The sequence below is a fragment of the Bombus flavifrons genome, chromosome 13 (assembly GCF_040668555.2).
Source record: "Bombus flavifrons isolate JBK064 chromosome 13, iyBomFlav1_principal, whole genome shotgun sequence".
Lineage (NCBI taxonomy): Eukaryota > Metazoa > Arthropoda > Insecta > Hymenoptera > Apidae > Bombus > Bombus flavifrons.
Genome location: NC_138454.1, coordinates 12,766,049 through 12,783,685, shown reverse-complemented (window position 1 = coordinate 12,783,685; position 17,637 = coordinate 12,766,049). Strand labels below are relative to the sequence as shown.

At 38.4% G+C, this 17,637-nt stretch overlaps 1 pseudogene; it reads left to right on the top strand.

Annotated features, from left to right (window-relative positions):
* The first annotated feature begins 974 nt into the window (after window positions 1–974).
* Window positions 975–3,238, top strand: LOC138186447 (alpha-ketoglutarate-dependent dioxygenase alkB homolog 4-like; annotated as a pseudogene).
* Window positions 3,239–17,637: the final 14,399 nt, after the last annotated feature.

Genomic DNA, 17,637 nt, shown 5'->3' with positions numbered 1-17,637 from the left:
TATTCAGAAATATTAGAAATTAGGATTTCCAATGATTTCTATTCTATATGATAAATTTATTGATAGATGGATCTACTTACAGTGGATTAAACAGGAAACGATGGTTATTTAACGTGAACTTAATGTAGTAATACGATATAACTAAGACAATTAGATTGATAATTAATAACTCACAACTAATAGTTTACAACTCATGACAACTCGGCAACTCTGTCTCGACTCAACTCTCTCAGCTCAACTCTCGACTCGCAACTAACTACCTCCTCACAATTCGACTGTCAATTCACGACTGCCGATTAACTTGCCTTTTTTCCTTAAGCATCCCTTTGTTCTTCTCATACCCCCACCACGTACGTGTTCCGTAACCGTCCGCGATCCTGATCACGTCGCCTTTTTCCGCGTAATCACTAGACTGAAGGACCGACGACACATTGATGGGCCGCTTGGCCCATTGAAGTTTCCCGACCCTTTCGGCCTGTCGGCACTTAGGCTCTCTCGCAAAATTGTTTATAGTTCACCCGATATTTCTTAGACAATCTGACCACGATACTACAATAGTTTATATGTTTCAAATTAATAGTTTAAATGTTAATAAATTAATCCATTGAATTAGTTAATAAATTAATAGTAAATTGTTAGAAAAGAATAGTTTAAATGTTGTAAATTAATAGCTTGAATCTTACAAATTAATAACGCAAATGTTGTAAATTGATAATTTAATTCGAAAAAGTTCAATTCTTCGATGTTCATTGTACGATGGTTGAAACACAAATGACATCGCACGAAAGTCGTGTGTTCCTTGTATACCTGTTGGTATACACTTGGCAATGTGCTAATGTTCTGTCAAAAGAAGATTGTAAAAAGATTATCAGTTGAAAAGTTTATTATAAAGGCATTATTATAAACGAGGAGATTTATAGTCGATAGTAAATTATTCTAGTAATTTCGAATAAAGTTAACACGTATAGAAGACCCAACCAACGTATTACCCTTCTTATGCTATCGCATCGACATTGTCCTTTAGTTCCCTGACTTTCACGTACTATGTGTCTAAAATATGTATACATATGTACATATGAATATAGTTCGAAATAAGTATTTAGCGACTTTTAAGTTCTTTGTTACTTATTAAAGGATGGAAACAGTGCGTTCTTGTGGTTGAAAGGGAATAAGATCTTGTCTTCTCTGCGAAACTGAACATAAGATTGTGAAACCCAATCTTAAGACTCATTTTGAGGTTATGTCCCAAAAGTTTGTCTTTTTTACAAATAAGTTTTCTATTATGTTATATACTTGGACAATTAATTTATTTGGTAGCATTGCTATTTTTAATATTTTTTATGAAAGATTTAAATTATTTATTTATTATTTAATTTATCCGTCAATGAAACAAATGATTTTCTAACGCAAGTATGTAATTTTTAATGTAGGCAGTATGTATTAATGTAGGCAAAGTTACTGTTTTATGTACAAAATATGAAAGGTAACATTGTTATTGAACTAGATAATTTACTTTTTTATTAAATTTATACACATAACATTTAAAATTTGTTTCTATGTCTTATTAACTATTATGGATTATAATATTTTAGAAATGTTCCAGTTATGTATATTGTCCAAACTGTGACAAATCGTGGCCTGGTTGGGATGCTGATCTTTACAAAAATCATCCGTATCATCGAGGAACAGCCATAGAATTTCCTGGTGTATATAAAAAGGTATTTACTTACCTGTATCCGATACATCCTTCCATTATTTAATTTCTAATTCATGGTAATATTATTCGTTAATTTTCCCTTTCAAACTAATTTACATTTAAGAATATAACAAGAGATTATCAACCATCAATTATAAAAAAAGAAGTAAGATTTTTTAGTGAAGAGAACTTGATAAAAAGTATTGTTAGAATAATAATTTTATTATTATTATTTATATTTGAGATAATATTCGTAAGAAATTAATATTAACCTATTGTTTTATATTCACTTTTATACAAAGCTAGATTTTCTAAATCCTTGGGAAATTAATTCATTGAAGAACGCGCTTGAAAAAATACCTTGGGAAGTTTCTCAGAGTGGAAGAAGGAAACAGGTATTTCAAACAGTATAATATATAACTACATTTATTATTATAAAATTTTGAGATATCGATAAAGTTTATTAATAGATAAGATAGGAAGATTTAAGACATAATTTAAAAACTCCAGAATTTTGGTCCAAAATGCAACTTCAAGAAAAGAAAGCTTCAGTTGGGTTTTTTTGATGGTTTTCCAAAGTCTACTCAATTTGTGCAACAAAAATTTTGCCAAGTACCCATGCTTAATAATTTCCAAACGGTAGAACAATGTACTTTAGAGTATGATTCGCTACGAGGAGCTTCAATAGATCCACATATCGATGACTGCTGGATTTGGGGTGAAAGAATAGTTACTGTGAATGTCATGGGTAACTCAGTTTTAACAATGAGTCCTTACCATGGTCCAGATACAAAATATAATTTAGAAAGCGTTGCAGAGTATTCCACTATACTCGAAGGCTTCGAATTTGATACAAATGATAAAAATGAAAGTAATAAAGATATCGTTGTAAGGCTCCCAATGCCAGAGGGATCGCTTATGATTCTTTATGATAGTGCAAGGCAAGAAATTTTTCTTACAGACATGGCGAATTAGTACTTAAACATCTATATCGTATTATATTTCTGTAATTGTTTGGCAAATTTAGTTATACAATTATTTTAATTGTCAGGTACAACTTGAGAAAGTATTTTATAACATAGATAAAATAGAATATAATGAATGTGAATTTTATTGCATTATTTACATAATTACTAGATTCTGTTATTTAATAAGGTTTTGGGTTTATAAAATAACGATTCACTTAGATTCGTTTTCTCCAATATATTTAGTCTAACAGTTCAGTCTTATAACACGTCTTACCACACAGGAGTCTTCAAGTCAATAGAACAACGTGGTCGACTTCTAAGACAAAAGAGCGTCGTTAGAAGTCGTACCAACTTAGTTTGTAGCAACCAGCGATCATACCAACTTAACATTTCTCAACAGATACTCTTCTATATTTTTTGTAGGTATAAATGGGAACATTGTGTTTTAAGAGAAGATATAACTTCTAAGCGAATTTGTTTGGCTTATCGCGAATTAACTCCTCCATATTTATGCACCTCAACAAATAATGAAATAGTCAAAGAACTAAGACTCGGCGGAAAGCCCAAGCATTGACCTTCTCTCGATACCTGTCAAGTAGTCTGGATCTTATCACGGTCGATGGCAAAGACCGATGATACTAGTGACCCAGCAAACAGGCCTGCAATTTAACATACTCCAACTGAAACAAGTGAGTACCCGGGGAGGAACCGCTGAACAGGATTACGAAGGCAAGAGGCCTCAACTGCACAGTGGGGTCCACTCACGAGGATGGACCGCTGAACAGGATTACGAAGGCATTACCCCAACTGAACAGTGGGGTCCCCCCGCCCGCGAGTTTTTCACTTAAACAGGATTACGGAGGACGTGAAATGCAGGTTTCTGTCCGAGTACCGAAGTACCAATCGGACAGTATTGCGGTCGCAGGTATCACCAGTGCGATGACAACTCCCGTGATTCGAGGCAAACGACGGGCAGTTTTCGAGCAGTTACTAACCACAGAGGTGTGCTTGGGGCGACTTACGAATCCAAAGATTTGTCCAGTGCACGTTGACCCGCACGTACCCGGAATACGCGCGAACGAGTACGTCACGCTACGGTTTGAAAGAACTGAGCGACCGCGAACCGATATATCGTGGGAACAATTTTTCCAGTGTGGTAAGCGAGGGGATCAAGAGAGACGAGATCTTTATTTTTCGTTCCAAGATAGATAAGTATCTTTGTACAGAATGAGCTTACAATGCACATAACATAGGTATCTATCTTATGATTAATTAAGGCTAAAACGCTCGCATCCCACGGAGTCCTGCGATGTCCCACGATGTCCCACGGTGCCCCCGCGGGGGGTTGTTAGTCCAGTCTAGATCACCAAAATTCTTTTAGAGGCTTTTGGTGATCTAAACTGGACTGTTGCGTAGTTCTTGGCTTGGTATCGTTTTCCTAAGATTAATCGACTGATTAATTTTTGGAAAACGATGCCAATTACCAGGTCTCACCACGAGGAGGTGACTACGCACGAGACCCGCCCATGGGTTATTTAAAAACTACATATCGACCTCGACATTCAACCTATTGGCAGAATGTCCAGTTTTGACTCAACTTGACCATGGGCCTGCGTTAAGAAATAGTTGCTTCGTAGTCTAACTGCGAAACACATATCTCCAACGCAGTGCTTACATGAATCTTTACAAACGTAGAACAAGGCATACGTAACGCAACATCTATCTCCCACACAACGATTACATCGATCAGTACAAATATTATACAATAATTCGCATGCCTACTGGCAGCATTCGGTATCGAAGACACATTTATCTAACTTGGAACGAAAAGAAGAAAATGAAGCTACTGACACTCTATATACCATTTCGTGTCTTGCAGAAGGGACATAAGAGTCGCTGTACTAAACTGTTTCACGTTCTTCTTTTGCGACGCTATAAGATATTGAAGATATTGAAAAGTTATATAACGTGATTTCAATAAGTTTCCCTTAAAAATGGGAAAACAAGAAGATGCCCGATGTATCAGAGGATAAAGGAAAAAATCGCGGCGCGCCCGAAACGAACGAGATCGCGATCTCTCGAAAGAACTAACAAACCTACGCGACGTACTCCCGTGCACCAGATAACTCTAAGGTTCAGCGGAAAGCCCAAGCATTGACCTTCTCTCGATACCTGTCAAGTAGTCTGGATCTTATCACGGTCGATGGCAAAGACCGATGATACTAGTGACCCAGCAAACAGGCCTGCAATTTAACATACTCCAACTGAAACAAGTGAGTACCCGGGGAGGAACCGCTGAACAGGATTACGAAGGCAAGAGGCCTCAACTGCACAGTGGGGTCCACTCACGAGGATGGACCGCTGAACAGGATTACGAAGGCATTACCCCAACTGAACAGTGGGGTCCCCCCGCCCGCGAGTTTTTCACTTAAACAGGATTACGGAGGACGTGAAATGCAGGTTTCTGTCCGAGTACCGAAGTACCAATCGGACAGTATTGCGGTCGCAGGTATCACCAGTGCGATGACAACTCCCGTGATTCGAGGCAAACGACGGGCAGTTTTCGAGCAGTTACTAACCACAGAGGTGTGCTTGGGGCGACTTACGAATCCAAAGATTTGTCCAGTGCACGTTGACCCGCACGTACCCGGAATACGCGCGAACGAGTACGTCACGCTACGGTTTGAAAGAACTGAGCGACCGCGAACCGATATATCGTGGGAACAATTTTTCCAGTGTGGTAAGCGAGGGGATCAAGAGAGACGAGATCTTTATTTTTCGTTCCAAGATAGATAAGTATCTTTGTACAGAATGAGCTTACAATGCACATAACATAGGTATCTATCTTATGATTAATTAAGGCTAAAACGCTCGCATCCCACGGAGTCCTGCGATGTCCCACGATGTCCCACGGTGTCCAACGATGTCCAACGGTGTTCAACGGTGTCCAACGGTGTCCAACGGTGTCCAACGGTGTCCAACGGCGTCCCACGTTGCAGTCCAGTTTAGATTATCCAAAATTCTCTTCGTGGCTTTTCGTAATCCAAACTGGACTGTATTAGCGTGGTTCTTAGCTTGGTATCGAATTATTGTGCAATGTTTTTACTTATCGATGTAGTGGTTTTCCAAGAATTAATCAACTGATTAATTTGCGAAAACGATTACATCGATCGGTACAAACATTGTACAATAATTCGCAACGGTACTGGCAACATTCGGTATCAAAGATACATTTGTCTAACTTGGAACGAAAGAAGAGAAATGAAACTATTGACACTGCATATGCAATTTAGAATCTTGCAAAAGAGACATACGACTCGTTGTACTAAACTTATGAAGATATCGAGAAGTTATATACTCCAAAGTGATCGCAATATGCTTCTTTTAAAAATGGGGAAACGGGAAGGAGCCTGAACAATCAGACAATGAAAGAAATATCATTTGAGTATCTAGTATACATATTTAATATGCTATAAAATGTTCGTATATGTAACTGAAATGTAATTTCTGTATATTGATAAATCTGGAACAAACTCATTTTCTGGTTTCTATATGAAGGAAACAGGTATCTTTAAAACGAGAACAATTTAAAAAATGAAAAATAAACTACCAATAATGGTCAATTATAGATCAAATTACTATTGATTAAATTTTAGCAAATATAGAGGATCATTTGTATCTTTTTAATCGAAACTAGGATTACGTTGAAAACAAGAATTTTAAGTAATTGAATTTAAGCTGAATTAAAAATTGAAAAGTTCATTTGGAATAACTAAGATGAGAGAAACCCCGATTATTATAAAATCACCTGCTTTGTCTTTTAACTTTTAACTTTTAAGAATATGTCTTATAGCAGTATTTTCAGTAATAAACGTAGTAATAAGGGGCGCATTAATAAGGGGCGCTGAAAAAGAAACAAAGCAGTAGCCAGAAGGGCTACTAAAATTCAATCGTCTTCCACTCTATTGGTAAACCCGATCAACACGCCGAGAGTGGAACTGAATATTCTTGTTTCGCAACGCTACTTTACTACTAATATTTATAAAGCAGAAAATTCTCAAAATCAAACGCGATGAGTGCTTTGTTATATCTGCAATATTAATTAATCTACCATTAAAAAAAGAAAAAAGAAAAGTCTGAAAATTCCCGATATTTGATACGCAACGCTAATAAGTATAATTCTACGCACTCGTATTTAAGCAATACGCAACACTAATAGCGAGAGATCGAAGTGCAACCATTTAAGAGGTTGCTGATGAACGATCACACTTGCACAGCTCTTGCAGCTGTACGTGTGATCCAGGAACAGTGTCCGACAATTGTAGTCGGAGGGTTGGGGTCGTTTGTGAACGCAACTCTACTCAACAAAACGCGATCATTCATTATCGCAACGCTAACAGGAAAAATTAGCAGAACTCGCGATGGAACAATATCGCAACGCTAACTCTTATAGTGAATTTAATAAAAATTGCTATTTACTATATAAAAAAGCTACTTTAAATATTCTGGTATTGCTTCTTGCAATACTATAAAATTAATTGAAAACTAACACTTTTATAATCTAATTTTAAACAATAGAAAACAAAATAAATTCTGATACGTATAGTTCTATAAGAAATTCTAAAAATTCATAATAAAATTTGCAAAAGTCAATCGCGGTATCGTAATTCGCAACTCTAAAGCAAACGCCATAATCATTTTCTCGCCACACTAATGAAAGGCCGCGATGTTATTTCGCAACTCTAATACAACCCGTAATTAATTTGTCGCAACACTAATAAGAAAAATCGCGATTTGCCCAATGGGACGATGGACCGATATATCATATACATCGGCCAAAAAAGTAAACTACTACTACTACTACTACTACAAATACTAAAATCGAGCATAGTGACAAAGTAGTAACAATAATGACTTCCCATGCTCTGGATGACCCAGAGGATGGGGAGCCATTAGTAGTTGCCCTCTTGAGTGGCAGTTTGCCGGGCCTCTTCGGCTTATAGCCTCTTCTTTCTTCGGGCGCAATGCCCGCTGAAACTTAAATCTAAGCTCGAGACTTCTAAATCGCAAACAAAAGAAAAAGAAACTTGAAAATAAAAATATAAACCGCGGAAACTGATTGAAGTGCACATGGACTGACCAACGATCACGGCAGTGATCGTTGCCCACTCGCATGTGCGTGCTCGAGCGATAAACGTTCGTTTCGAGCCCACTCGCGACCGCGACCGCGAAATTCGAAAAATCGATAGGCAAAACCAGAGACGAGAGCATGCTCTACCCGTGCCAGTTTCACCGTCGATTTTTCAAATTAGATTTCCAGAAACAGGTTGGTCACGCGAAAACGCGCCTACCCGACCAGAGACTGTGCCAACCTGTCCGGCCCTACCTACTTATAATTAACAGTCATACCAGAAAGTATACTACCTATCCTACCTAGCGCTATATTTAAAAATGGCAAAACAGGCACACCAACACATTCGCTCCACGGTTCTCACACAAACGCTCGGGCGCAAAGGTCCTACACTAGAGAGGACGTCCCGGGACGCCTCCGACACCCGAGCTTAACACACAGCATGCACACTCTAAGGTACGTACCGTTTTCCTGAAATCGACTGACGAAGGCTAGTGACCATTGCGTAAAACGCGATAAAACACGTTTGAGGAAATGATATTGTTAAAATAAATGTAAGTAAACTTGGAATTATAATTGTAATTTACGGCAATATTACATGCGTAGTAACACTTAATCGCGTGGATGATATTATCACAAATTGCGATTGTATCGAGACGTAAATTGAATCGATATATGTTTCGACATTTTTAATATTTGAAGTTTTAACGAATGAGAGAAAGCGACGCAATTCCACGGCCTAACAACACACACACACATAATGTGGAAAATACGTCGTGCACGATACACTAACACATCGTCAGTCGCTGATCAATTATTACATTACTTAATTCTAGATCATCGTGCCCAATGTCTCTCTCCCATTCAAGTAGCACCTGGGCACGTGAATGAGATCCTGACAATGGGCACGGAAAGGGTTAAACCTGAAAATCCTGATCTAAAAAGATGATTAGTTTGTGTAATTTTTATTTAACGGACTAACGTTCTTTGATTTTATATTTTACTACTTCGTTTCTGATTAAATCAACTTTATTAATTTAATAGTAACTAAGTAACTCTACTTTATTAATTTAATAAATTAGAACAAAAGTTTAATATTGCAAAAAAGGTAGCGTTAATTGAAAAAGACTGAGACTCGATCAAATGGAACAATTGACTCTAAATATATTACTAAGAAAGAAATAATCTCAGGCGACCTCTTTATCAAAGCATATACTCGAAAGTGCAGAAGCAGTGTTCAAAATTATTGCTTTGATTCAAAAATCTGCCTGTCGCGAAGTGTCTTCTTGCACGTAAAATTTCACGCATTCTTGTACGGGAAAAAATGAATTTTAACTCATATTTTAAATTCTAGCCAAAGTGAAATAAACGAAAGTGACTTAATATTGTCACGATTAATTCATTGCCTAAGATCAAGTATATTTGTGTCAAACAGATATATTCGTGTAGATATTTGCCATTTGCAAATATTCATACGGAATATTAACATGCATACTTATAAATAACACGAATATATTCTCAAGTGTATATGTTTAAACTAATTATTATAATCGCGCTGTGCAAGAAGACCTATCCTAAACTAATAAATTTAAAAAAAGAATGTTACTACTCACAGGTATAAAACATACCCGCGGTCACTATGCTCGCAAAAAATTCTACGTAATACAACCAGTCACCCGTGCCGATTCGGACCTTTCATCCTACGACATGATTGGGTGACCGGAGGAACAAAAATGCATGCGACTCACCGTTCGAAGCGGAGAAACAGAGGACGTACCATGGATGCTGCGCCATCCCAGCGAATATCATCAGGGAGACTAACATCAGGCAGGAACCGTGAAAAGTCCAGTGGTGGAAATGGTGATTGTTTAAGGGCGGATGGGAGGGGGGGTGAGGAAGAAGCGAAACGTCGTTTCGACAATTTTCGTCTTTTTCCTATCGAACGTTTATTTAGAAAATACTGCTATTTTTTTTACACTTAAAAATTATTATTGACTAATTGGAATAAGTTTGAAAAATATTATTTAGTTGAAAATTGTGAGATATTTCTCGATAGCGAACAAATGCTTACGAATACCGTGAATGCAATGCAATCGTTTGCAAGAATTATACTGTTGGCAATTAGAATATATACTCTGAATTTTCGTTATTAGAATACGAAATATACATTCCACTAATACACTATAGTCGCGTATTATAAATATTGGATAATATTTGCAAGAATTCAAATGTTCGCCACTTAAATATACTTAAAGAATACTGCACAAACTCGCGCGAAACCTTGTTTCGAGGTATTTGAATCTAACTGTTACTAAGTTGCAAGTTTTTGACGTTATAACTCAATTTGAAACAATAAGATAATACGTTAAAAATTCGTTTGAAATAAGAGAACAATTTCATACATCGGGATCTTTCAAAAGAATCGATGGACTCGCGTGACGCTTGTGCACAAAATAACTGCAAGATTCAGTGGAAAAGAAGAATAGATTTTTATATCTCGTTCCAAGTGAGATAAGTATCATTGTACAGAATGGGCTCAGAATGGATTCGACATAGTCAAGACATATCCCACGGTATCCAACGGTGTCCAACGGTGTCCAACGGTGTCCAACGGTGTCCAACGATGTCCCACGTTGCAGTCCAGTGTAGATCATCCAAAATTCTCTTAGAGGCTTTTGGTGATCCAAACTGGACTGTTGCGTAGTTCTTGGCTTGGTATCGTTTTCCAAAGATTAATCGACTGATTAATTTTTGGAAAACGATGCCAATTACCAGGTCTCACCACGAGGAGGTGACTACGCACGAGACCCGCCCATGCGTTATTTAACACTACACATCGATCTCGACATTCAACCTATTGGCAGAATGTCCAGTTTTGACTCTACTTGACCATGGGCCCGCGTAAAGAAATAGTTGCTTCGTAGTCTAACTGCGAAACACATATCTCCAACGCAGCGCTTACATGAATCTTTACAAACGTAGAACAAGGCATACGTAACGCAACATCTATCTCCCACACAACGATTACATCGATCAGTACAAATATACAATAATTCGCATCCCTACTGGCAGCATTCGGTATCAAAGACACAGTTAACTAACTTGGAACGAAAGGAAGAAAGTGAAGCTACTGACACTGTATATACCATTTCGTGTCTTGCAGAAGGGACATACGAGTCGCTGTACTAAACTGTTTAACGTTCTACTTTTGCGACGCTATAAGATATTGAAGATATTGAAAAGTTATATAACGTGATTTCAATAAGTTTCCCTTAAAAATAGGAAAACAAGAAGATGCCCGATGAATCAGACGATGAAAGAAAAACCGCGGCGCGCCCGGAACAAACGAAGTCACGATCTCTCGAAAGAACTAACCAACCTACGCGAAGTACTCCCGTGCACCAGATAACTCTAAGGCTCGGCGGAAAGCCCAAGCATTGACCTTCTCTCGATTCCTGTCAAGTAGTCTGGATCTTATCACGGTCGATGGCAAAGACCGATGATACTAGTGACCCAACAAACAGGCCTGCAATTTAACACACTCCAACTGAAACAAGTGAGTACCCGGGAAGGGACCGCTGAACAGGATTACGAAGGCAAGAGGCCTCAACTGCACAGTGGGGTCCACTCACGAGGATGGACCGCTGAACAGGATTACGAAGGCATTACCCCAACTGAACAGTGGGGTCCCCCCGCCCGCGAGTTTTTCACTTAAACAGGATTACGGAGGACGTGAAATGCAGGTCTCTGCCCGAGTACCGAAGTACCAATCGGACAGTATTGCGGATCCCAGGTATCACCAGTGCGATGACAACTCCCGTGATTCGAGGCAAACGACGGGCAGTTTTCGAGCAGTTACTAACCACAGAGGTGTGCTTGGGGCGACTTACGAATCCAAAGATTTGTCCAGTGCACGTTGACCCGCACGTACCCGGAATACGCGCGAACGAGTACGTCACGCTACGGTTTGAAAGAACTGAGCGACCGTGAACCGATATATCATGGGAACAATTTTTCCAGTGTGGTAAGCGAGGGGATCAAGAGAGACGAGATCTTTATTTTTCGTTCCAAGATAGATAAGTATCTTTGTACAGAATGAGCTTACAATGCACATAACATAGGTATCTATCTTATGATTAATTAAGGCTAAAACGCTCGCATCCCACAGTGTCCTGCGATGTCCCACGATGTCCCACGGTGCCCCCGCCGGGGGTTATTAGTCCAGTCTAGATCACCAAAACTATTTTGGATGATCAAGACCAGACTATACTCATGTAGTTTTTAGCTTGATATCGTTTTCAAATAATAATACTAATATTCAAAATAGTACTTGGTGTATTATTATTTGGAAAACGATACCAATTACCGGGACCCACCACGAGGAGGTAACTACTTTCGGGTCCCATTTGCATAAAGAGTTTCTAAGCATTGGAAGCAGAGATGTAAAATTATTTTATAATAAAGAAGTGGCGTGTATTGAAATTTATTAATTGGATGTAGTGTTACAAATTAATGGCTTAAGTGTTATAAATTAATAGCTTAATGTTGTAAATTAATGGGTTAAATGTTATAAATTAATAGTTTAAATGTTGGAAATTAATAGTTTAGACGTTCTAAATTAATTGCTTAAATGTTACAAATTAATGGCTTAAATGTTATACATTAATAGTTTAAATGTTAGAAATTAATGGCTTAAATGTTAGAAATTAATAGTTTAAATGTTATAAATTAATGGCTTAAATGTACAAAATAACAGTTTAAATGTTGTAAATTAATGGCTTTGATGTTGTAAATTATTAGCTTAAATGTTATAAATTAATGGCTTAAATGTTATAAATTAACAGTTTAAATGTTGTAAATTAATGGCTTAGATGCTGTAAATTAATAGCTTGAATGTTATAAATTAGTAGCTTAAATTTTGTAAATTAATGGCTTAAATGTTATAAATTAATAGTTTAAATGTTATAAATTAACGGCTTAAATGTTATAAATTAATTACTTAAATGCATAAAATAACAGTTTAAATATTGTAAATTAGTGGCTTAGATGTTGTAAATTAATAGCTTAATTGTTATAAATTAATAGCTTAAATTTTATAAATTAATGGCTTTAATGTTATAAATTAATAGCTTAAGTGTTGTAAATTAATGGTTTAGACGTTATAAATTATTAGTTGCAATGTTGTTGTTTGATATTTTTTTTTACTTACCTTATATTTATGTTCTTCTTCGATGTTCACTCTCCGGAATTTCAGGCACAAAAGAGCTCGCGCGCGACTTCCGTGTTCCTTATATAACTTGACAAGGTGTCGGTTTGTTAATCAAACGGTAACGACTTTTTGACATAGCAGGAGGCGGTTTGTCCATTATAACAAAATCGAATTGCACAATTTCTTAATTTTTATCGTAAATTGGCGTCCGTAACGATTTAATACGATATCCATTTTTATCATTTTAGTAGTTTCTACAAGCTAAGACTAAATTCACACTTCTTTAATACTAGTTTTCGACTATCAATTAGTTTGAACGAAAAGGGGAAAAAAGCCTAACGTCAGTCGATAACGTTACTGTGAAATAAGTTAAGCTATTAAATAATCAGACAGATAAAATTTATATTAAGCGTTATATTATATTATCGATATTCGTTCATTTACTCGTGCTAAGTAAAAATGAAAATGTTCTTTTTTCTTGAATAACACCTACATCACTGTATGCGATATTTAAAATTCTTATTTAATACTTACTTAAATGTCAGGTTCTTTTTTAATTCCTGTCAAGTTAAACGAGTAAATTTACTCGTTATAGCTGCAACATAAAATGGCTCTTTTTTCTTTAATAGAGCTTGCATCGATGTACGTGATACAGATATTAATTATGTAGCGAATAATATTCTTCGTTAGATCTATCAAAGGATTTATTAGGCTTGATGAAGTATCAAATTCTATGAAAATTAACTGAATGATTTTATTCGATTAGTATCCGACAATATCTATCATATTTAGCAACCTTTTTTCATAATAAATTTTGCTCGGATCAATTATTTTATAATAAATTGCAGGTTATGCCACTGTATATTATAAGATATTTGCCTATAGCTCTTTTATTTTTCTAATTCATTATTTTTATTATTAGTCTCGTTGATTTTTCCCGCGAGTATCTGTTGTACGTACATCTCCATTATGCTCAGATTTTTAACATCGTCGGATAACTATCTTTTTCCTAAAATAGTTCGTACGACCGTAAACTCGTACTGTTTTAAAAATCTTTAGGTAATTAATCATTAGAGGAGTGAACTTGTTGGGGATTTCGTGGGTGTGAATTTTCGTAGAAAGGTATAAAATGATTCGATCTATTGTAGCTTGTCTTTTTTTTAATAAAAATTTATTTCACGCTATTCTTGGCAAATCACATGGCGCGATTAATAACTACGATACACGTTCAGTATGGACTCCAGCTTGCTGCGATTAGGCCATTGAGAAATTAAACGAAAGACGGAGAAAGAGTAACGACCATTCTCGAATCTGGCAAAAGTCTTTTTCTTTTTTTTTTTATTTTTTTTTATTAACGTGGAGGAAATCCGCACGGACACCAGGTCGCTTCTGGGGAAAAGCGGCGTGGCAGTGCCGGACTCCAACCAACTAAAACCTCCACGATGACCGTCCCGGCTGCGATCGAGAGGGGCCCGGGAACCGGTGTAAGCGATACACCGTCCCCCCCCCCCCCCCGCGCTCAATACGTCCCCTAGTGGAGCGATGTACGGCCACGTCACACCGCGCCTCGTCGCCGGAGCCGCCGTGCCAGGCAGTCCGCGTCCCCTACCGGGCTGCTTTGCGGCCCCGGGACGCTGAGCTGCCAGCGTCTAAGTTTGCACCCCACCGGGGGACGCGGCGGACCTAGTCCGTCTCACCGAAGCGCGTCCATGACCTCTGGCGCGATCTGGCGAAAGTCTGACGCATCTTTATCTTCATCTCAAATTGACTAGTTTCCATTCTCATTCTAAGACGAGTATCGCAGAAAGGTTCGAAAAATGATTTTTCGTTGGAAAGTCAGATTTTATTCAATTTTCATTTCTCCAATCTCTACGGAGACTTTCGTTCTTTCAGAATTTTCTTCTTATTTAACGAGTGCCTTGACGAAGGATTTCTACAGTACCAGCCATAATAGAGAGAACTCGTTTGAAACAGTTTATCGCTAGAAAGCAAACACATCATTGGGCTTTTGCACGCTTAAACTTGATATGACAAATTTTAGCTTATTTTTTTGTAATAGTAAGTTACAGGTGCTTGGATAGATCTTTTTCTCAATCGAAGAGATCTTAACAAAAGGACGATAACAGTTTGTACTTTAATGTCTCGATGAAAGAAATTTTATATTTTAACGTTTCAATATTTTAATGATGCAATAGTATAATAATTTAATAAGAAGGGAGGAATGGTACGTTCGTATACGATTTTATATTTTTAATCGGCAAAAATGAAGTTGAAAGAGTAGAAAAGCTATTGAAAAATATTTAGATATCATCGAAGCATCTGCAGGTCGATCTTAATTCGATCTATCGAACGATGGCCCGCGGTCGATTCGATCGTAACGTCGATTAACATTTATGAACGGCTGGACCCGCTAACAACATCAAAATACAATCTGTTTTGCCAAGAGGAAACATTGAATTATAGGCTCGCCCTATCAACTCAAGATCAACTTCAATTGACGACTAACTAGACTCTTTGGAAAGTTTCACATCCCTCACGATCACGACAGACATTGCGCACGACGATTAATTCGTTTCGAAGTTTTTCTTTATACAGAACCAAACCCGTGACCGATGAGTTCGGAGATAGGAAACGGTAACAAGGAAGGCTCGCCGCAGGAAATCCTCGACTCTAAACCCGCGAGCAAGGAGGTTGGAACGAAGGAAGTGATGGAAGCCATGGACTTAGGGGATTAAGAAGATGCGCATCCTCCAGACCAATCTGAGACGGTGAAGACGGGCACAAGACCTGCTCTTTCAAACCATCCTGGAGAGCAAGGTCGCCCAAGCGGTGGTGGCCGAGCCATACAGAGTTCTGGGCGCTCCGGACTGGGCCGGAGATACGGACGGCTGTCACCTGGACATCAGCGCCGGGGGCGTCCGCCCACGGGGATCCACTGGAACGCGACAACGGATACGTAGCGGTCAAATGGGCAGGAATGGTGGTAGTGGGCGTGTATGTGTCGCCCAGCAGCGGGTGGACAGCGTTCGAGGAGTTCTTGGACGGGGTTGGCGACTACCATTACGATTACGACATATAGTATTACGTTATATTATATTACATTATAATCTATTACGTTAAATTGTATTACGTTATATCATATTACGTTTTGCCATTCCTTCAAATATTGTGCAGAAGGCGAACGTTACTATGGTCGCGGACAGATATTAAGACAGGCAGAGTGGGGATATGGAAAGGTGAGAAAGGGAGGCAAGTGGATCAACACTGTAGTTGCCCGTAACCAGTCGTCAGTAGGAGCCGCAATTAGGGAGTTCTGAAGAAGTCGCTGGTCAAGAAAGTAAACTAACTGTGGAACGAAGCGCCGCGTATTCAGTTGGTAGCTTTCACATAATAGACGTCAGTAATATAGTATTACGTTATATAGTATAACGTTATAACGTATTACGTCTTGTAATATTACTTTATATTATACTACGTTATATTGTACTACGTTATAATGTTTTACGTTATATATGTCGGGGTAGCGTCGGAAATAGGGTTGTGGGCGTTTGATAAATCTTCATTGGAATTAGCCATCGTTATGGTATAACAAAGGTACGGTTTATTAACACGAGTATGGATACTACAGACTTGACAATCAACCGCGGCGATTAGGCACTCGCGACACTAGTGATAATGGTCTTAGGTTCGATAACGAATCCGCGATTAACGGGATGATAGATGTATATGCTCACAAAATCTAAGTCGGACTCTGTGTTAAAACGTGGAATATCCACCGAGCGTACAGACACTAAGTGTTACGTCGGGCGACACTCTACCTAGACCAGGCCACACACCGCGGGCAAGATGGTAACCAGATGTCCGCTCGTCCTCACTGCGTACCCTCAATAGTCTCAAGGACCCATCATAAATCTCAGTAATTTACTAGCTAAGGTCCTTCAGATCGAACAAATATCCCTTTTCTAAATCGCCTTCTAAAGAGTATTGTCTACTACGGTTTGACACGGGAAAGTTAGTTTTTCTCACGTATGATGCTTCCCACCAGCAACTTTCTATCGAGGGCGGCTAAGGCCCTTCCTAGTCCACCAACCTTCTTTTACCCAATCAGAAGCAAAATTGTCATCAACAAATCCGATGATCCCTTGCGTTAGACACAACCACGACTAGCTTTCCTCCGATACAGCATCGTCTCCCACGACATTAGGAGAGTCAAGTCAATGACTTCTCCTACGACATTAGGAGGGTCAAGTCAACTACTTGCTTAACTTGTACATACGCATCAGTGTAATCATTTCTCTACAAAGTTGTTGGAATAAACATTAAGTTATACCTGTTGAATCAGTGTAACTACCCCAATTAAACCACCTCTATTATCCTAACCGAAATAGGGAATCGATCATTTCGTGGCGTCAATTATCTAATCGTAACGGGAATTTACGACTCCCGTTGACGTGCTTCCTCGCGATCGCGTCTCTCCGCGAGTGATCGAACACTAAGTAACCCGCTAATAAGACCTCACGAGAGAATGACTTTCCGTCGCGATGATGCTGCAGAGGAAAATTATGATGGGGTGTGTCTAAGGGCACGAGATCATCGGATTCGTCGAGGATAGCCTTGGTTCAGAAGGTGAGGG